This window comes from Balaenoptera acutorostrata, chromosome 3, assembly GCF_949987535.1.
Source record: "Balaenoptera acutorostrata chromosome 3, mBalAcu1.1, whole genome shotgun sequence".
NCBI lineage: Eukaryota > Metazoa > Chordata > Mammalia > Artiodactyla > Balaenopteridae > Balaenoptera > Balaenoptera acutorostrata.
Window position 1 is genome coordinate 72,816,849 of NC_080066.1, and position 19,753 is coordinate 72,836,601.

Consider the following 19,753-nt stretch of genomic DNA (forward strand, 5'->3'; position numbering starts at 1 on the left):
GTTCTTGCTCACTCCCCTGTTTACCATCTGTCTATATGCATATAGAGAATAACTCTCATAAGATGACAGAGCAGAAAGGGTAAAACAGAGGTGGCACAATGAATCCTACAAAGTAAATATCTAACAGGTAAATGCCATAGATATCTCTAAACAGAGATAAGACACATTGTACTTCTCCACCTGCTCTCTCAAGGCAGTGTCAAAGCACCAGGGTGCAGTTCAAGAGAAGATGTCACCTAGGAAAGCAGAGCTATACCAAGTGAATGCTTGATAGCAACTGGGATGTAAGAGAGAAAGGAGTGCACATTAATCTGCCATTTAGCCATAGATGCGAGAAGAAAATACATCCTTTACGCAAGTAGAGAGCTTAGTGCCAACAACAACCAACCATTTCTGACACTGAGTCCACACAGATCTTACTTCATAAAACGATGAGCAAAAACTGTGTGTGGGGGAAAACATGACATAAGAACTATGGGGCATCCCTGGTGGCGCAGTGGTTAAGAATCCACCTGCCAATGCAGGGGACATGGGTTCGAGCCCTGGTCCAGGAAGATCCCACATGCCGCGGAGCAACTAAGCCCATACGCCACAACTACTGAGCCTGTGCTCTAGAACCTGTGAGCCACAACTACTGAGCCAGCATGCCACAACTACTGAACACTGTGCACCTAGAGCCCGTGCTTGGCAACAAGAGAAGCCACCGCAATGAGAAGCCCGCGCACTGCAATGAGGAGTAGCCCCCGCTCACCACAACTAGAGAAAGCCCGCGCGCAGCAACAAAGACCCAATGCAGCCATAAATAAATAAATTTTAAAAAAAAAGAACTATGAAAAAATGCCACCCACAAGGTAAAGGCAACATAATCTCTGAAAAAATTAAAGAAATGATACCTCTGATAATGATCTAGAATTCTGAAGAAATTTTTAGTAAAATGTTTGGAATTCTCTATACTATACACTAATTCATTCAAAAAAAACATGTATTAATTGCCTACTAAGTACCAGGCACTAAACTAGGTGCTGGGAATACAGTAGCAAATGAGAGTGTATAAGGCAGTGGAACATGATACTGAAAATAATTCTATTATGAGGGGCAAAGGCATTTCTAGAAATGGGAATGCCAACTGAATCTGCACTACAAAGGATTATTAAAGCATAGTTCTTCCCAACATCATAATCTGTCACCTCTGCAATCTCTGCAATTGTGGTGAGGCTTAGAGCATAACCCACGTTCATCTAACACTTACCCACTTTCCTCTTGAGCTGCACTATCATCAGTATGTAATGTAACCATTAGAGCAATCCCATGTTTGTTTATTCAATAAAACTTTCAAAAGACCTTCCTCCAAAAAACAAATAAACAAAAACCCTTCCTCTAGAAAATAGGATGGTAATGGAAGAGAGACTCTGGAAAGGTATATAAAGGGAAGAATATAAAGTACATAAAAGTGTCTGTGCTCACTGAGAGCTTCTGACAGTTCTGCACTGGCTGACCTGTCATATGGAGCAGGATAAACAAAATATGACAGTAAAGAAGATATAGCATTAAGAAGATACTAGGCTGAAATGAAAAGATATGACCTTAGACAAAAGAACCTCATTTTTTTTAAAAAAAGGAAGATGGCAATGGAAATGAAAAATGCAATTAAAATTCATACAGAAATCAAAAAAGCACAGAACTAAAACTGTGGAAAATGAATCTGTAAATTACAAGAAAACTTGAGATACTGTTCCAGAAGGCAAAGGAAAAAGACAGCAAAAAGAAAACAATGAGGGAAATTGAAAGACAGAGGAAGCATTTAATAATACTCAAAGCAAAACTGAAGAGACTAGAACAAATGGGAGAAAAGCAACCCATCAAGGCATAATATATGAATAACACCCTGAGCTGAAAAAGATCTTGAAAAAGTTCACTACCTTTTCAGCAAAATCAATTTTAAAAAAAGCCAAACTTGCAGACATCCTAACAAAATTTTTGAAATACAAAGGACAAAACTTAGGCCAACCTCAGACTGCTCTGCAATATTAAATGTTAAAAGAGAATGAAAAATCTACAAAGAATTTTGAAGAGAAAAGGTTATTTTTCAAGAGTCTTTCACTGAGTCAAGTTGTTTGTCACATGTAAAAACAACAGATTTTCAGTTATGTAAGAACATATATATATCCACCTTGTTAAAAATTATCTGAAGCATTAAAATCAGTTCAGTGTAGCATAAAGTTGAATAATTCTTGTAAACAGAAATACCAAATGATTTTTGTAATCTTAAGGGTAAACTCAATGCAGATATTCCTGGAAAAGATATGAGGCAAAATCAATGCTTGTAATAATGCTGAACCTAGAACGTTTAGCCTTAACATCAGTAAGGAAAGACACTTCCTCAAATTCCTTTTGTCCCAATTCCATATGTCGTGGCAAATTGTTTTGTTTTTTCTAGTAAGCAAGAAATATTGCCGTTAACATGTTTTTTAAATTGTGCTTCTTCTTAAAAGGGAGCTGGAGATGAAAAGAACATCTGATGGTCTGTGCTCATTTTCAAGTTCCACATCTTAAGTGAGATATTCATTAAGTGGAGGGATATCCTAGAGTATAGTAAAACACCAAAAAGCCATTGCATAACAAGAAAGGTCTTAGAAACTGGTATTCTTTAATCTGGAAAGGAGTTAGCTGAAGGGAGATAGGCTGGTTAGCTTCAAATATATGATGGTTGCAATGTGGAAGAGAGAAACTTATTCTGTGATGCTGAGGGTATAAAATGGACCAGTGAGTAGAAGTTACAGAAAGACAGATGTTTAACTCAGGAAAAAATGTAATACCCTGGAATTCCCAACGATGACCCACAATGCTTAATGAAGCCATATCTTTATCACTGAAAGTAGTGACCAGAAAAACCATAATCACCTGTCAAGCAAATTACAGAATTCTTCTATGTGTGATAGGGAGTAATCTGGAAATGCCCAGGGCCTTTTTCAAATCTGAAATTCTATTAATGTACCTATCAAAAAGTGCGTTCCCTGGGCTTCCCTGGTGGTGCAGTGGTTAAGAATCCGCCTGCCAACGTTCAAGCCCTGGTCCGGGAAGATCCCATATGCCGTGGAGCAACTAAGCCCATGCGCCACAACTACTGAGCCTGCGCTCTACAGCCTGTGAGCCGCAACTACTGAGGCTGCGCACCTAGAGCCCATGGTCCACAACAGGAGAAGCCACCTCAATGAGAAGCCTGCACACCACAACGAAGAGTAGCCCCTGCTCGCCACAACTGGAGAAGGCCCACGTGCAGCAACGAAGACCCAATGCAGCCAAAAACAAAAATAAATAAATTTTTTTTTTTTTAAGAAGTGCTTTCCCTACTAGAAAACTACCCAGAATTTCTGAATGACCAGGATGCAAACAAAGAAAACATATCCTGAGGACTGATATTTAGTGGTCCTGATGTTCTATAGAGAGCCACTGTCCTCTAATTTCTGAGTGAGCTAAGTAAGTACCACTTTTCAACCAGGCGACTTCTCAGAAATTCAGTTTACCAAACCCAGCAGGTTTCATAGTAACTTTGTTGGTACCTTTCCAAAGATATAGTAAAAAATTGCCAAGGATTCTTTAATCAGCCTGGCTACAGCAGCCAAACCACTTTCCATCTGCTCCCTACCACATCCCTGGCTTTATACAGCTAATAATCAAACTCTCTGACACGTCACGGCAGAGATGTTTAACCACAGGAGGTAGGGTAACTAACATGGTAGCTGGAAATGAAAAGCACTGACCTCTTGCTTCCATGGCAGAGAAAGTGCAGAATCAGGAGAACCAATACCTTACAGAGACCACAAAGTACTTTCAACTTGCAGGAGCTTCTGGATATATTTTCTTCTCTCTTCTCCTTCTGTCTAATTGAACTACACTTTGCTATTTAGGACCACGATTCACCAAACTCTGGAATTACTTGCCAGTGCCATTTGTGCTTTGTTCTGCACCTGATCACCAAGAACTCTTCTCTGCGTGGATATAGCTAAGGGACCACGATAGGCCATGACAATCACTCCTCATACCCTGTATCTATAACAATGAAAGTTCAAATTCCAGTTTCCTCTCTGGAACCCAACTCCATCTCTCAGACTCCCAGCCCACAGACTGGTTTGTAATCACACATTTCAGGTCATTAATTGCTTTTTATTAGGGCATATGCCATATATTACACCACTTCCCTACCTCAGTAATGAGCAAGGCCTCTCTTCCAGGCTAAGAATGAGAAAAAGAGTCTTCATGCAAGGTCTCTGCCCCTGCCCAGAGGACATAAGCAACAACTGACCCTACTTATGTCCAAACACAATATGAAGAAGAATACTTCTCCTTCTGCCCAGATAGAGCTCTGTATCCATCCTAGAGGGCATCAAAGAGAAGGGATCTCTTTAACTGCCAATTACTTATAGCTAATCTGGTCTAAGTAGCAAACTGTCCAACGCTCTCCCAGTGTAAATTTATCTGTCCTCCCCTCTTGTTACAGTTTTTGGATCAATCTTCTTACAGGCTTTGGTCTGAGCAAGTGAAAGTTGTGTTTGAGTGAGTATACTCTGCTTGCGACCACACAGGTCACACACATTTGGGTGTGCGGGTGATCCGTCTGGCTAGCTAGTTCTCACCGAAAGCTATATGGACAAAGAAAAATATGCTACACTCAATTCTAGGGAAGCAGCATGGTGTAGAACACAGATAACTGAGCTGAGAATCAAGAGATGTGATTTCTGGACTCAGAGATCCAATGACCCTAGCCAGGATGTTAGCCAAGTTGCTTCATTAAATATTAATTTTCTTATTATAAAATGGAGGGAGAGTCCATCATGGTTCTAAGCATATTATGAGGATCCAAATCTGAAAAATATGACAACTCAAAAGTATAAAATGACCCAAATATTCTCATAATGTTCTAGGGTCTCAACTTAAAGAGGCCTGCTTCATGGTTATACACTGTATAGAGATCTAAAGTATTTTTAAAATAAAGGAAAAATAAATATTAAAAAAATTTTTACAAATTAAATTACAGGTAGTACTGATATCCATTTGAGTTCTACGAAAGAAAATGGCAATCCTTTTTTCTTTCAATTACTCAGTGGTTTTCACTTACTCTGGTTTTCCATTTAGGCTACTCCTACCTTCAGATGTGGCTCATAAAATCCTACACTATAGTGACTGACAAAAAGACTCCATCTTGCTTCAAAAATCCCTCAGGGCCAAGGTACCAATCTCAAAGCTCATGGTTTTAACATCTGGACTATCTCTTTTACCAACTGTTCCAGTCCAGTAGGTTGTTGACCCCCCTGACAGGCCTTCAAAACTAAATTGTGTGAGGTTCACAGGGTTTGATGCCCCCAGGAAATTGTCAATAAAGCAGTGGGATAAAACAAAGTTGAGAGAAAACCAAACTATACCATCTTCCCTGGATTCCAGATGCTACCCTGAAATCACATACTCAGCCAACCTCAGGTGAGGCTAGTACAACATGTGAACCATCCGTGGTGACTCTGAGCTTACCCAGCTGGAAGAACAGGCATCTCTCTCTCCAGCTGCCACATTAGAGCTCACTAATCAACTGAATTTCCAACTGGGGCTCTAACAAGAAACAATCAACTTTCCTTTGGGTCTCTTCCTTAATTTATTACATTAATTACTGTAACAAAGGAACTGTGTCATCTCCTCAAGTACCATAGCTCTCAGCTTATATCTCCAATGGGGATCAGATAAAGACAGACTAAGAGTGCCAATCTGAGAAGATGGATCCAATTCAACAGGGCTCATCTGACCATGTGTCACCTAAGGACAGAAGAGCAAAAGTGTAGCATCTCCCAGTCCCTCAGTGTTTATAACCTGCATCTCATGAATAGTTTTATGGTCCTCACAGGCTGCTATTCTCAGAGTAAGATTATGAGGCTTGACCTGTTTCATTTCACATAAGCAACTGACACTTCCACTAGACACAGCTATTCAACAGGGCTCAGGTTTAGAGCCTTGGTGTTTGTCAATACTGCTCTGTGCCAGCATACATCTCACAATAGGCTAAACAGCATACTACACATGTAAATAATTCAGTCCCAACCCTATAGGGATTCATTGGCGGAACTGGTTCACAGAGAAAACCCTTACCAAGGCCTATGTATAATATAAGTAAGCCAAGAAGCAGAAGGCAAAGATCATCTAAAGTAAACAATAAAGCTCTACCATCCCCCCTCCCCTAACAACTGAAGGGCTATGTAGCCCTTTATAATTTAGTTCTTTTCCCCAGAGGTAAACATTCTGTACTAAAGAGAAAGAGGTGATGTCAAATTCTCAAGAAAAAAGTGAATAGTGGAGTTAGCTTAGGAATCAGGAGATCTAAGAAATTGGGTCTCCACACAGAACTGTTGTGGCAGAGCTTTTCTCACCTCTAAAACAGGGAATAATATGGGTCGAGTTCATAGGAATGGGGGAAAGGAAAAAACCTAAGCAGGGACTTCCCTGGGGGCACAGTGGATAAGACTCTGCGCTCCCAGTGCCAGGGGCCCAGGTTCGATCCCTTGTCAGGGAACTAGATCCCACATGCATGCCACAACTAAGGAGCCCATGTGCCACAACTAAGGAGCCCTGGAGCCGCAACTAAGGAGCCTGCCTGCCGAAACTAAGGAGCCCACGTGGCGCAACTAAGACCCGGTGCAACCAAATAAAATAAATACATAAATAAATATTTAAAAACAAAACAAAACAAAAAAAACCTAAGCACTTTTCAGGAAACATGAGGAATTACCTTCATTTTTATATTCTAGACCTCACCTCCCTTCCTAAGTCTCTTACTTAACTACTATCCTATAGCAACTCTAAAGAGCACACAAAGAAAACTTCTCTATCAAAAGATAGTATCTAGGGACTTCCCTGGCAGTCCAGTGGTTAAGGCTCCATGCTTCCACTGCTGAGGGCACAGGTTTGATCCCTGGTCGGGGAACTAAGATCCCACATGCTGCGTGGGGCGGCCAAAAGAAAAAAAGATAGTATCTACACTGTTAGACTAACCATAAAAAATGGTGGAATTCACACACACATCCCTTAGGATATCTAAGCCAGATTGACTTCTCCAGCCTCATCTCATGGCCTCACTCTGTCCTTCGCAACCCATTCCCACCTTACTGCCTTTTGGCATTTACCTCAGACATTCCCTGCTCACATCCTACCTCCCAGTGCACGTGATGATTTGATTAACATTTGTTTCCTCCACTGGACTGCACGCATCCTGGGGGCAAGGGGCTGCATCTCTTTTGCTCACCATTGTATGCTAATAACAGTGTTTAGGTCACAGTGCTCCCTCAATAAATATTCTGGTCAATAAATGAGTGAATGAACACTGCTTTCCTCAATGGGCAGAATCGTAACACTGCCAAGGCTGCCATTTCTCATCTCCATTCTTACTTGAGCTTGATCTGTCACTAGTTATAAGCTGTCTCAATTACCTAACAGTCTTCAAACTTACTAGAACAGAGTGTGGATTCCTCTTTCTTCTAAGATACAGATAAAGGATACAGATTTATCAAAAGTTTAGGGGAAAACTAAGAAAACAATCCAGTCCCCACATTTCTTAAAAAACGCCTAACTGCTCTGGAGTATTCTCAGCCTTCAGTCTCATCCATGCATACCTGCTACCCAAAACAGGGCTAGCCCACAAATCAGGAGTTCTGGACATAACCAATCCCTTGGAAGCCTCGTACTTAAATGTATGATACATTCTATCAGACTTAAAACGTTCAGTTAGCACATTTTAAACATCTATGAATCAAAGGAAGTCAGAAAAGTGGTCACGTCTGGGAGGTTGTTACTGAGTGGGAAGAAGCATGAGGGAACCTTGTGGGGTGCTGGAAGTGTTCTATTATCTTGAGCTGGATGGTAGTTATATGGCTATGTACACATGTAAAAACTGTGTTGTACACTTAAGATTGGTGTACTTAATGCACTTTATCATATGCACATTATACTTTAAAAAAAAAAGGTAAAATAGTAAACACCTATGAATAAAAGGACTGTATTACTGGATCATGGTCCTGGTCCTAAAATAGCATTTTATGTGATCACGGTAAAAGGGAATCATGCCATCAATCCCCACAGGATGTTTAGGGGAATGGAAAGAAGGGAGGGAAGGAAGGAAGGAAGGAAGGAAGGAAGGGAGGGAGGGAGGAAGGAAGGAAACTACATTTAAGGATTACCATGTGTTTGACTATATTGTGAGGAAATTTATAGATCTGTTGGAGAGTCTGAAAGAATGAATAACAACAAACCAAAAACAGTGAGGTACTTAATGATATTAAATCCTGGAAAAAAATATAAGTTGTATAAGAAAACATAACAGGGGACTTCCCTGGTGGTCCAATGGTAAAGAATCCGCCTTCCAGTGCAGGGGACGTGGGTTTGATCCCTGGTCGGGGAACTAAGATCCCACATGCCGTGGGGCAACTAAGCCCGTGCGCCACAACTACTGAGCTCGCACGCCTCAAATAGAGAGCCTGCATGCCGCAAATTACAGAGCCCACGCGCCCTGGAGCCTGCGCGCCACACTAGAGAAGAGAAAAAAACCGTAAGCCACAACCAGAGAAGAGAAAACCCGCACGCCACAACTAGAGAGAAGCCCGCACGCCACAACTAGAGAAGAGAAATCCCGCACACCGCAACTAGAGAGAAGCCCGCGCACCGCAACAAAAGATCCTGCATGCTGCAATGAAAGATCCCACGTGCCGCAACTAAGACCCGACGCAACCAAACTAAAATTTAAAAAACCAAACATAATAGTAGTATACTAAATGGTTCAATAATAAATATTTACTTAACACAATAAATAATGGATACTGATGAAACCAAACATTTGACTTGATAAGAAGGGGAGGGCAACAGGAGTGTATATTATTTATTACTTAGAAATATGGAAGTAAATACAAGAAAAAGACTGAAAATTTTAAAGCGGGTGCCTGGTGGGAGTGAGACTTGGTGTGATGGGAAGGGGTAAACAGTGGATTACTGATTTTCATTAAAAGCCATACCACTATTTGACTTTTAATATAAAGTTCATGGGAAGACAAAAACAAAAAAGTACATGTATTAATCTGATAAATAAAACATTTTAAAATAATTTTATATGGTTATTATAGTTCCATATAATTAATTAAAAAGAAATAGATGCAAAGTTCTAAGAGAGCATAAAGCAATTCCTATTCAGACAGAGGTTGTATATTTAATTTTATTTTTCATTTGTAACATTCAAATATTTTAGTTTCATTGTAATAGTTGTTTCCTGTCCATCAATGGACACTGATTTTTAAAGGGGTCATTACTCCATTACAATAAATACAGTAAACTGGAATGCTGAAAAAATAAATTAAAAAATAAAATAATTTTATAAAAAGTTAAGGATACACTCCCCCAAATATTCCTGGATCCCCTTGACAGGTTACTATAAAATATATTAATCCAAAAATTTATCAAAAATCTTATGAGAGATAGGAAGAGGGGTAGCAGAAGTGAGGCAGGTGTGGCTATAAAAGGGCAATGTGAGGTACCTTGGTGGTGATGGAACTGTTCTGTACCTTGACTGGTGGTAATAAAATTGCATAGGACTAAATACACACACTCATAAATGGGTACAAGTAAAACTGGGGAAATGTGAACAAGCTGGGTGGATTGTATCAATGTCAATATCTGGTTGTGACATTGTACTATACTTGCATGACATTACCACTGGGGGAAACTGGGTAAAGGGTACAAGGGATTCCTTTGTATTATGCTTACAACTGCATGAGACTCCTACAGTTATCTTAAAATAAGAAGTTTTAATTTTAAAAAAACACAAGAAAACCTTCTAGACCCTTTTTTAAATGTCTACTACCTCTGGTGTTAACAAATTTTATTTATTTACTATTGATAAGAGCAACCCAATAATTAAGCTAAATTCATCTCTAATTTGAAAAGGTGCTCTCTATCCAATACAGAATCCTAAGAACTGGTGAACAAGTCTATATGTTCTTCTCATCGCCTGATAGGGTTTGACAATACTCCCTCTGTCTTTAAAAGCTGAAGATTTTTTTTTTTTTCATTTTACATGTCTTCATTAAAGCCTTCATCTCATTTGGTCACCAGCTCTGGTATGTATTTCTTAGGGATGAAAAGAACGCAGAGTATCACAAACAAAGACAAACCTTGGTTTTGTATAGAGGGAAGTTTATTTTTATCTTTCTTTAGTCCTCTTCCTAATGACGCCTAGCATTTCCCTGGCAGCACACTGAGCTAATTTTTTGAGGAATAGCTTACCAAGATTTCTAGTCTCCTTTGGGGGCTATAATTGTTAGCTAGAAGTTACTCATGCTAACAAAGTGGTTTGGACTTTCTGCCTCTTTTATTTATTTATTGGCTGCATTGGGTCTTCGTTGCTGTGCGCAGGCTTTCTCCAGTTGCGGCGAGCGGGGGTCACTCTTCATTGCGGTGCGTGGGCTTCTCATCGCGGTGGCTTCTCTTGTTGCGGAGCACCGGCTCTAGGTGCACGGACTCAGTAGTTGTGGCTCGTGGGCTCTAGAGTGCAGGCTCAGTAGTTGTGGTGCACGGGCTTAGTTGCTCTGCGGCATGTGGCATCTTCCCAGACCAGGGATCGAACCCGTGTCCCCTGCATTGGCAGGTGGATTCTTAACCCCTGCACCACCAGGGAAGTCCCCTGGACTTTCTGCCTCTTTTAAATGTAATACTATGCACACTGAAGCTCATCTTCTAGTTTTCATTCCCCACACACAGCCAAGATATTTCGGAAGTATAATCTTGAACAATTTGCGAACCTAAGTACTTGAAAGAGCTTAATGTCATGAGAAAACCTGAATATGTCACTTTTGTAAAACATTTATTAAAATGTCAAATAAAATGAGTGTCACTGCTTAAACCCTTCCACCTAGAAGAACTTATCAAGATGGTTTCTGGAGGTAAAGTCATGAGAAACCAGCACAGTACAATGGAAAAACAAAACAAAACAAAGGAGGAGGTAGCAAAAGCTCAAGTCTACTCTTTACTCCCCCCTAGATGTGTAAGAATCTTGGGCAAGTCACTGCACTTATTTGAGCCTCAGTTATTTCACCTATAAAAAGCTGAGATAATTAGCACACCATACACAGTTTAATACTCTCAGTAGGAACTGGAACAGCACCCTGACAAGAAACTCATTAATATTCTTACAACAAAATGAATAAATATTTACTTGAAATAGAACAACAACCAAAAAAGGTTATAAATAGCCTCATTAGCTGAAGTCAGGTTTGTGCCTACCTTACAAAAAAACTTTCAGGTTTTAGAACTGCAGAGAAGGGACTGTGGACCTACACAGAAGTGTTTACTGTCAGAAAGTCAGTTTGCTAATGCACAACAAAACATTTTCTCCCATTCCAAGACTAAAGTTTTTAAATAGCCTTTGGCCTGACTTTAACAAAAAGTCTTTTAAAACTAAACAATGTCAGGACTTCCCTGCTGGTCCAGTGGTTTAGACTCTGCACTCCCAATGCAGGGGGCCTGGGTTCGATCCCTGGTCAGGAAACTAGACCTCGCAGGCTGCAACTAAAAGATCCCGTGTGCCGCAACTAAATATCCCGCATGCTGCAACGAAGATCCCGCACATGGCAACGACGATCCCGCCTGCCACAACTAAGACCCGGCACAGCCAAATAAATAAATATATTAAAAAAAAAAACTAAACAATGTTCACTGGTAACAACTCTGTCCACACACAACTGTCAATGATTTGTCATATGTGACTTCTCCTTATGTAAACTAACCCATCGCCCTGGCCCCAGTAAATGATACGAATGATACCAAGTCATCTCAATCTTTAATTTACATTTTTCAATTTTCTAATATAGATTTTATTCCCTCCACCTCCAAACCCTTCTATGGACAGAACCACATATCTACACCAGTCCCTTAGTGTAATGACCATGCCACTTAAAACATGAAGTGATATACTTTCACTAAGAGTTACAGTTTATCCTTGAATTCTTTCTCAGTTCTTGGGTAGATAGATTTAATCTCATCAAATTTACTGATATGATCAAGAAAAAAAGCCTAGGCAGCTAGGAAAAAAATGTATTGGAAAGACTAAATAAATATTACCATTTCTGGGATAACTCCAGGGACTTCTGTACATTTTTCCGTGCTTTCTACGCATTAAAAAAGATTAATTCGTGTCCTAATTTTTTTTTAAAGTTAAGCATTTATCATCATTTGACCAGAAGCTTTAAACTGCTTGGGAAGCGGGAAAAACAGAAGTGGAAATTCTCCAACATCTTCGTCCCTGAATGGATCTTTCACATCATGATCAAGCAGTCTTACAACTTTCTAGTTGCCTTTCCATTTTTAACATGTCTTCTTAAAAAAGCAAAAACAAACATAAACTCTTACCATCAGTTGAGCAAAGAGCTTAACTAATTCATCATTTTTTCTTTCACCTAATTTCTAGGCAGCACGTGTGACTAACCACCATCACTTTGTGGGCTTCTTTGGTCTTGATTGAAAATGTTTAAAAATTTTTTTTTAAAGATGCTTTTCTCCTCTCCACAACCTCTGAGACTATGCCAAGTGACCATCTGTTTTGCACAGTCCTTTTGATCCCTTGCTTTCTAATAAAATGGCTTTTAAGTCTTTAAACTTCCGGTGGGTTGTTTTTTAAAATCTTTCCACTTTTCCTACTGTACATACTTGATCGCAGCTCAATTTCTTAAAAATGAATCCCCATATGATAGATTTTATTCTTGCTCTCCCTGAAGAATGTTGAGCTTAATCAAGATTATGATCACTATTAAATAGTGTTGACCTACAGAAACGTTTATCAATTCTTGTTTGTTCCTCAAAGCAAAATCCAGGTTATTTCTTTGCTTTATGGGATCTAAAACTGCCAACTGTGTGAAGTAGTTTATCTTACTCAAAACCACATCTTCACATTTGCTGTCAATAAAGTATTTAACCAATCTATGTATAAGTAAATAAACCCCACATTATTATTATCTGGCCTAATTCTGCAGCTTCTCCAATCTCCATTAACAGTTTCAACTCAGCCACATTATTTTGATTAGGACTGTGACATTCTTATTTAAGTAAGGATTTCGATCCTTATAAAAATTTAATCCCTTGCAACCTGTATCATTCCTATGAAGTGCAGAGCCTAGCAGCACCACATTTCAATGATTAGTTTCCTTCCATCAAGTATCTGAGATGTGATACTTGTATCATTATTTTGATACATTATTTTGTATCATACTTGTGATACATTGTATCATTATTTGGCCTACCAAGAAAGGAGAAGGGGAAAAAATTATATGAGTAATGACAGAAATGGTACTCATCATGTTTATGTAACACTTTAAAACAAATCTAATGCTTCAGATCACAAATTCAGGTAAAATATATTATAGACTTGTCGTTGGAAGAAAATGTCACTGTTATATTACCTACCCCAATGTAATCTTGTTCAAACTGAATTTCTTTCTTATAGGAAGGCTCCATAAGAAAAAGAACACTACCAGACACTGTCCTGCATTTCCCTCTTTGTCGGAGAGTGTTATGGAATTCATCTGAAATCCACACTGCCAGGATTTCAAGCTCTGTTAGGACTGGAAGGGCCTACTAATACAAACCACAGACTACTACTAAAAAAAGCAATTATCACTAGCAAACTAAGCAACGTTAAAGCATTTTTACTAATAAAGCAAACAACTTGGTCAGTTAAACTGAAACCCTTTTAACCACCAGAGAAAAAAACAACACACACTTGAATTAACAGCCACTGGTTTTAAAGTTCACAATATTGGTAATATGTTATTGTACCACTTGAGTGTATGTGGTGAGAACGTATGACTTCAAGTCTGATATGCAGCAAATCCTGACAAAGAAAAGCAGTGTGAAATCTGCCTAGAGGCTCACCTAACATTAGAACCACATCTGCCTAAAAGTTAACAGATTTTTCTTAGCATCGACCCCAAGTTCATTGAGAACCTTTATTCTAAAATTTTATATCAAAAATAGCACATTTTTTCAGAATGGCCAATAGGTCTCCTTGTGCACTGCAACTGCAAAAGCTGATGATATAAATAACTAAAAATAGAGTGTACAGGTATCCTGCACCTCTCAGCTACCTCAAATAGCATACAATATAACAAACGTGCTGAGAGCTTGATGTCCACAAGCTGCATTCTACATAACCCAAGGACAGAAATAAGACATCTCCTATACATTAGGTAGGAATTTTAGCTTCCAGCCAATTACCAAAATGGCAGTCTAGCCTAAGGGATTTCTGTTTCCTATCAGCTTAATGTAAAGAAAAAGGGAAGAGGCAACAGGAAAAATAATGAAGTAGTAGAAGGGTTAGTAAAGGGCAAGCAAGGAAACTATAAGAAAATTTACAAAACACAAGTCAAACAAGAGAGCATCTAGACATCATAAGACATCTTCATCCTCAGGCTAATGAATTAGGTACTGAGACTTCCAGAACATAGTTACCTATGCATTGAGAGGAAGTCGAAATACCACAAACCTTAAAATTTAATTTTTAGGCTGGGAGCAAAGTCCCTGAAAACTTATTTTTAAAGAGCTACCCCAAACAAAGTTGCTGAGGTCTCACTAGAAAGAGGGAAGGTCATGATAATGGGCTTTTCCCTCTGAGGAAGGAGAAAACTCAGAGGCCTAACTCACCCATTACTCTAGGCACCCAAGGGCCAATCAACAGAAGAGTAAATCCCACTCCTCAGGGAACTGGCTACAAGGCCTCCAGTTCTACCCTTGGTGTCTTCCAGACATGACTGCAGTTTTCACCATGATTAACTTCCAGGAATGCCAGTCAGGGAAGCAGCCAAGAAAAAGGAACATTTTTCCACCTCACTGTCAGCTAGACCCTTTGGAACAACTGCAGACAGTGCCTCTCTCTCTCTTCTGGGCAGAAGAGTATTCAGCGCCCTCAGGGAAGTGCCTAACAAACCAGTAACACACTAGCACCACAATTCTCAAAGATGTCTACTCTGACCATCTTATTTAAAGCTGCAACCTTCCTACCTCCCCCACCTATCCTTCCTCCATACTCCTAATCTCCCTTACTCTGTTCTATTTTTTCCCACATTACTTATCACCCTCTTTATACTATATAATTATTTATTATGCTTATTTATATTTCCTTTTGTTAAAAGACAAGATCCATGGGGTTGGGATTTTTTTGTCTATTTTGTTCACTGATAGATCCTAAGCAGCTAGGACAGGACCTCACATATAGCAGGAATCCAATAAATATTTATGGAACGAAAGAAGTAAATAAGAAAAACTAAAAAGACCTCTTGGAGGTCAACAATACCCAGAGGGGCCAACCATGCCTATATCCCTCTAACAGAATCAGTCTGGTTCCCGTGACCGACCTACACGGCTTCTGTCTGCCATGTACTACTGCCTCTCCCCCGCCCCTCAAGTCTCCCATCAGCTAGGATATATGGGACCGCAGTACTGCTGCAGGCACTAAAGGGCACAAACGCTTGTCCTGGAGTCTGAAGGGTTTCTAAAGGCTTTCACAGTCTGTGCCTTGTTCCTAGGTTATTCAGTTTGGGATAAAATGTGTTAAATGGAAGTTACCTTAACATAAAAGAAGGTCTTAAAAAAAAAAATCACAAGAAGTTTCTGTTTTCAAAAATCAAATTCCAATTCAATTCAGCAAGCATTACACATAAAGTTATATTCAAAGCACTGGGGTGGAAGCCATGGGAAACAGGAGACTCAGGTCTCTTAGGAGTTTAGAATGAGGCAGGGAAAAAAATATATTCACATATGATTAAAGACAAGGTGAGATACAGTGCTATAACAGAGATCCTAGCAAAGAGCTAAAGAGATACAGAGGAATACAAAATCGATTCTGGAGATATAGGTGGGTGGGAAGAAGAAAGTTAAGAAAGTCTGCAGGAGGGAGATGAAATTTTTTGGTAGGTTGAAGGAAGGGTCAGATTTAAAGCTGAATGCCTTGGAGCAGGGAAGGGCATTCCAACAAAAAAGAAAAGAAAAAAACTAAGGTGTTCAGACTGAAAAATGCAGGGTAAGCGGAAGGAATGGCTGGAAAAACAGTGAGAAAGAAATAAGACTGAAGGCCAGGGTTGGTCAGGTTATGGAAGATCTTGAGTACTGGCCTATATAGGCAGTAAGGAGTCATTAAAAGTTTTCAGCAAGAAGTGAAATAATCAGAACTGTGTTTTTAAAAGTCTACACTGGGATTCCTTGTTACATATTCTTCTAGAAACAAATTCTTTCCTTTCAGAGCACTTTAGCTCATAATCATACATTCATTAAATGATTGCTAGTTTCCTCAACTAGATGTGTAAGTCCTGAAAGGACAGAGATGATGTCTGGCCTGGCACATAAGTGCTCAATAAATACAGGCATACCTTGGGGATATTACAGGTTCGGTTCCAGACCACCACAATAAAGCAAATATCACAGTAAAGCAAGTCACACAAATTTTTTGGTTTCCCAGTGCATGTAAAAGTTATGTTTATTATATACTGTAGTCTATTAAGTGTGCAATAGCATTATGTCTTAAAAAATAATGTACATACCTTAATTTTAAAATGCTAACCATCATCTGAGCCTTCAGCAAGTCACAGTAGTAACATCAAAGATCACTGATCACAGATCACCTTAACAAATATAATAATAATGAAAAAGTTTAAAATACTGTAAGAATTAGAGAAATATTGTGACACAGAGACACGAAGTGAACAAATATTGCTGGAAAAATGGTGCCAATAGACTTGCTCGACACAGGCTTGCCACAAACCTTTAATTTGTAAAATACGCAGTATCCGCGAAGCACAGTAAGACAAGGGATGCCTGTATTAACTAACTAAATAAATAAAAACTCTAATAATATTGCAGTAGTATGTAGTATGTAATACAGAAAGAAGCATTAACCATGAGGTTACTACAATAATATACAGATGAAAGGCCTGAACTAGGTCAGGTGAAAAGGTAAAGCTAAATGATAAAGTATCTAGAATGATTCAAACTTGGTGAATGATTAGATGAGGTGGTAAGGAAGAAAAAGGAACCAAATATGAACCCAAAGTTTTGTGCCATGGCAACTGGAAGAACTGTAATGCTTAGGGGAGAAAAGGGGAAGCAAGTTTCAGAAATGATGGACTGGAGGTACATTCAAAAGCAAATACCAAGTAGAAAAAAAATTTCCCCCTTCCCACTCTACCTTTCAGATTCACAGACCCCATGAGCCTCACAATTCCAATTTCTCTATAGTTCCATTTCTGATACCGTTCTTGCTGAGTTTCACACCAAACCTCAGAATTTGCAACTGAAGTTTACAAGGGACATTCTTGAACATTCACTTCTGCTCACATGAATAAAAGTTCATCTTAACCAAACCCAAAGTGCTTACCTAGGAATGTTACTAGGAACACTCTGATAACATACCAAAAGGCCTCTGGCTTTACTCTGTACATAGAATAGAGCAGACACTGCTGCCTTACTCTATAAATACTGAACTGCAGCCTAAGAAACTACAGGTACCAACATGCAATGTTGTATCAGCATGCAATGCAGTACCAGCAGGCAATGTGCCCTAACTGCCAGACCTGGATTTCAATCATGGTGTGGTTTGATTTCCAAGGCTTGCATGGCACCTACTCTGGTCACTTTTCAATTCAAAACCCTTCACTTGACACTTAAAAAAAAAAAAATCTATCTACAAAAGCCACTTATATTTCTAATACAAATCTTTAAAAAATCTCATTCAAGTGGAACACTTCTCAAAATAACCTTTAGATTACCTGAAAATTAGTAATGCGCTACAGATGGCTGGGAATAAAGCAAAACACTCCCAGGACTTCTTATGAGTCCAAAATAAACAATAGTTCCTCCCACTGAATTTTTCTATTACAGACGGATGGATCTTTTAAGTACAAATTTAAGAACAGTGAATGCTTCTTCCAATGTTCAAAGGTAGATTAAACATGTGATTTTGCCATGTTAAACACATTCCCCAAAAAGAAAGAAAGACTAAAAGACCATCATCTTCTTAACATTCAATAAATAGCCGCTATTGGAAGTTCCAAATCCAAAAACTAACTGGGAAATGCTGATAAAAATCCTAACTTGGGGAATTAACAACTAGGTTATACAATTTTATTCCTGTAAACCGCTTGAAAGCGAAGATTTTCTAACATCACAGTTAACCCTTGAACAACATGGGTTTGAACTGTAATTTAGGTCCACTTATATCTGGATTTTTTTCAATAAATATGTACTACAGTATACATAACCTGCAGTTGGTTGGAACCTTGGATACTGGAAGGCCAACTGTAAAGTTATATGAGGATTTTTTACTTCCCTGGGGGAGGGGGGGAGGTGCCCCAATCCCTGTGTTGTTCAAGAGTCAACTGTACTACCACTTTCAAAGTTCCTAAAGTCACCCATCAGCTTTAATTTGCTCAGTCCCTTTTAGGGGGTATTTCAGAGATCCCCCTTGTTGGTCAAACTGCCAGATTTTGCATTTTGAGCATTAAAAATAACACTTTTATTTTGTAAACAAAACAGTAGGCAACTCTTATTCAATCCCAAGAAGTTAATTCAAAGTAGGTTTTCCGCTAACTGGACAAAAATGGAAAAATGCCCAACCCACCTCCAAAATCAGTCCCTTGGCTCAAGATTTCAGATATAAGAGATTTAAAGATCTTAGATTCCTGACTGAATACACAAAATTACTTCTTAATGATATCAGGCAAATCCTTTCAGGTTTGATTTCTTTCTCCCAAGCTGAGGTTCTTTTTCTACAGCTTTCTGATCCCCACTCCTATGGCTTGAGAGGGCTAGAAAAAGGTATATTTGACAAACCGGTGAACCTGCAGAATGAAGGTACAAGACTCTCCAAAAGAAGATAACTTCATAAAAAAAAAAAAAGCACAGCATAAACTTTATAAACATATCAAAGAGGAGTGAGAGTCAAGCCCCCAGGAACTAAGGCTGCACTTATTTGCCCTTCTGAATACCAATACAATAATAAAAAACTGCTCCCTTACGTCAACCATCAACCATTTTTGTCCCATTCTTTCATCATAATCTTGATAGCATAAAATTCAACACTATATGGAACCTTTAGAGATGATCATGTCTAATATGCTCACTTTACAGATAAGGAAAGTGAAAACATAGGAGTGACTAGCACAAGGCATGGCTAGTCAGAGGCAAAACAGTGCTCAGGACCTGGGTTTTATGATTCGCAATTCTGTGCTTTTTCCTCTATGCTTTGAAAAGCTATATTAGCAAATAAACATTTTATACTATTAAATCAGAAAATAACTAACTGTAACTAAGCCACACAAAAATAAAATTCATCCATCTAAAGAGAACAAAGGGTTAGAATAGGAAGTACCCCAATTCAAACAGAAAGAAGGAGCATTTGTTCATACAGTACAGGGCGTTCTTAAGGGCACAACCTTGCACATATTTTCTGAGCCATTTTATTAATTACCACCTGCTGGGATTTGTGTCCTGTGCTCCATCAAATGCAACTCCTTAAGAGAATGCCACAATGACTCTTGTGGCAAAGGTCTGAAAAGTGGTAACTTCTGGCATAGATAGCTTGATGGTACAAAAGGAACCCACAAATGTGGTGCCAACAATCAAGAGGAGAGGACTGGGGGGCTTCCCTTGTGGCGCAGTGGTTAAGAGTCTGCCTGCCAATGCAGGGGACACG

The 19,753-nt window shown here is 39.1% G+C and overlaps 1 protein-coding gene across 6 annotated transcripts in view; it reads right to left on the bottom strand.

The window, feature by feature from the left end:
• ZNF609 (zinc finger protein 609) overlaps positions 1-19,753 on the bottom strand; it is a 232,199-nt gene that overhangs the window by 201,699 nt on the left and 10,747 nt on the right. For 3 of the 6 annotated variants that reach the window (XM_057542960.1, XM_057542959.1, XM_057542956.1), the window contains exon 2: positions 16,605-16,685. The exons of the other annotated variants lie outside the window; for them this stretch is intronic. The gene's annotated coding sequence lies outside the window, so the exon portion shown is untranslated. The remainder of the gene's footprint in view (positions 1-16,604; positions 16,686-19,753) is intronic. 6 annotated transcript variants of the gene reach the window in all.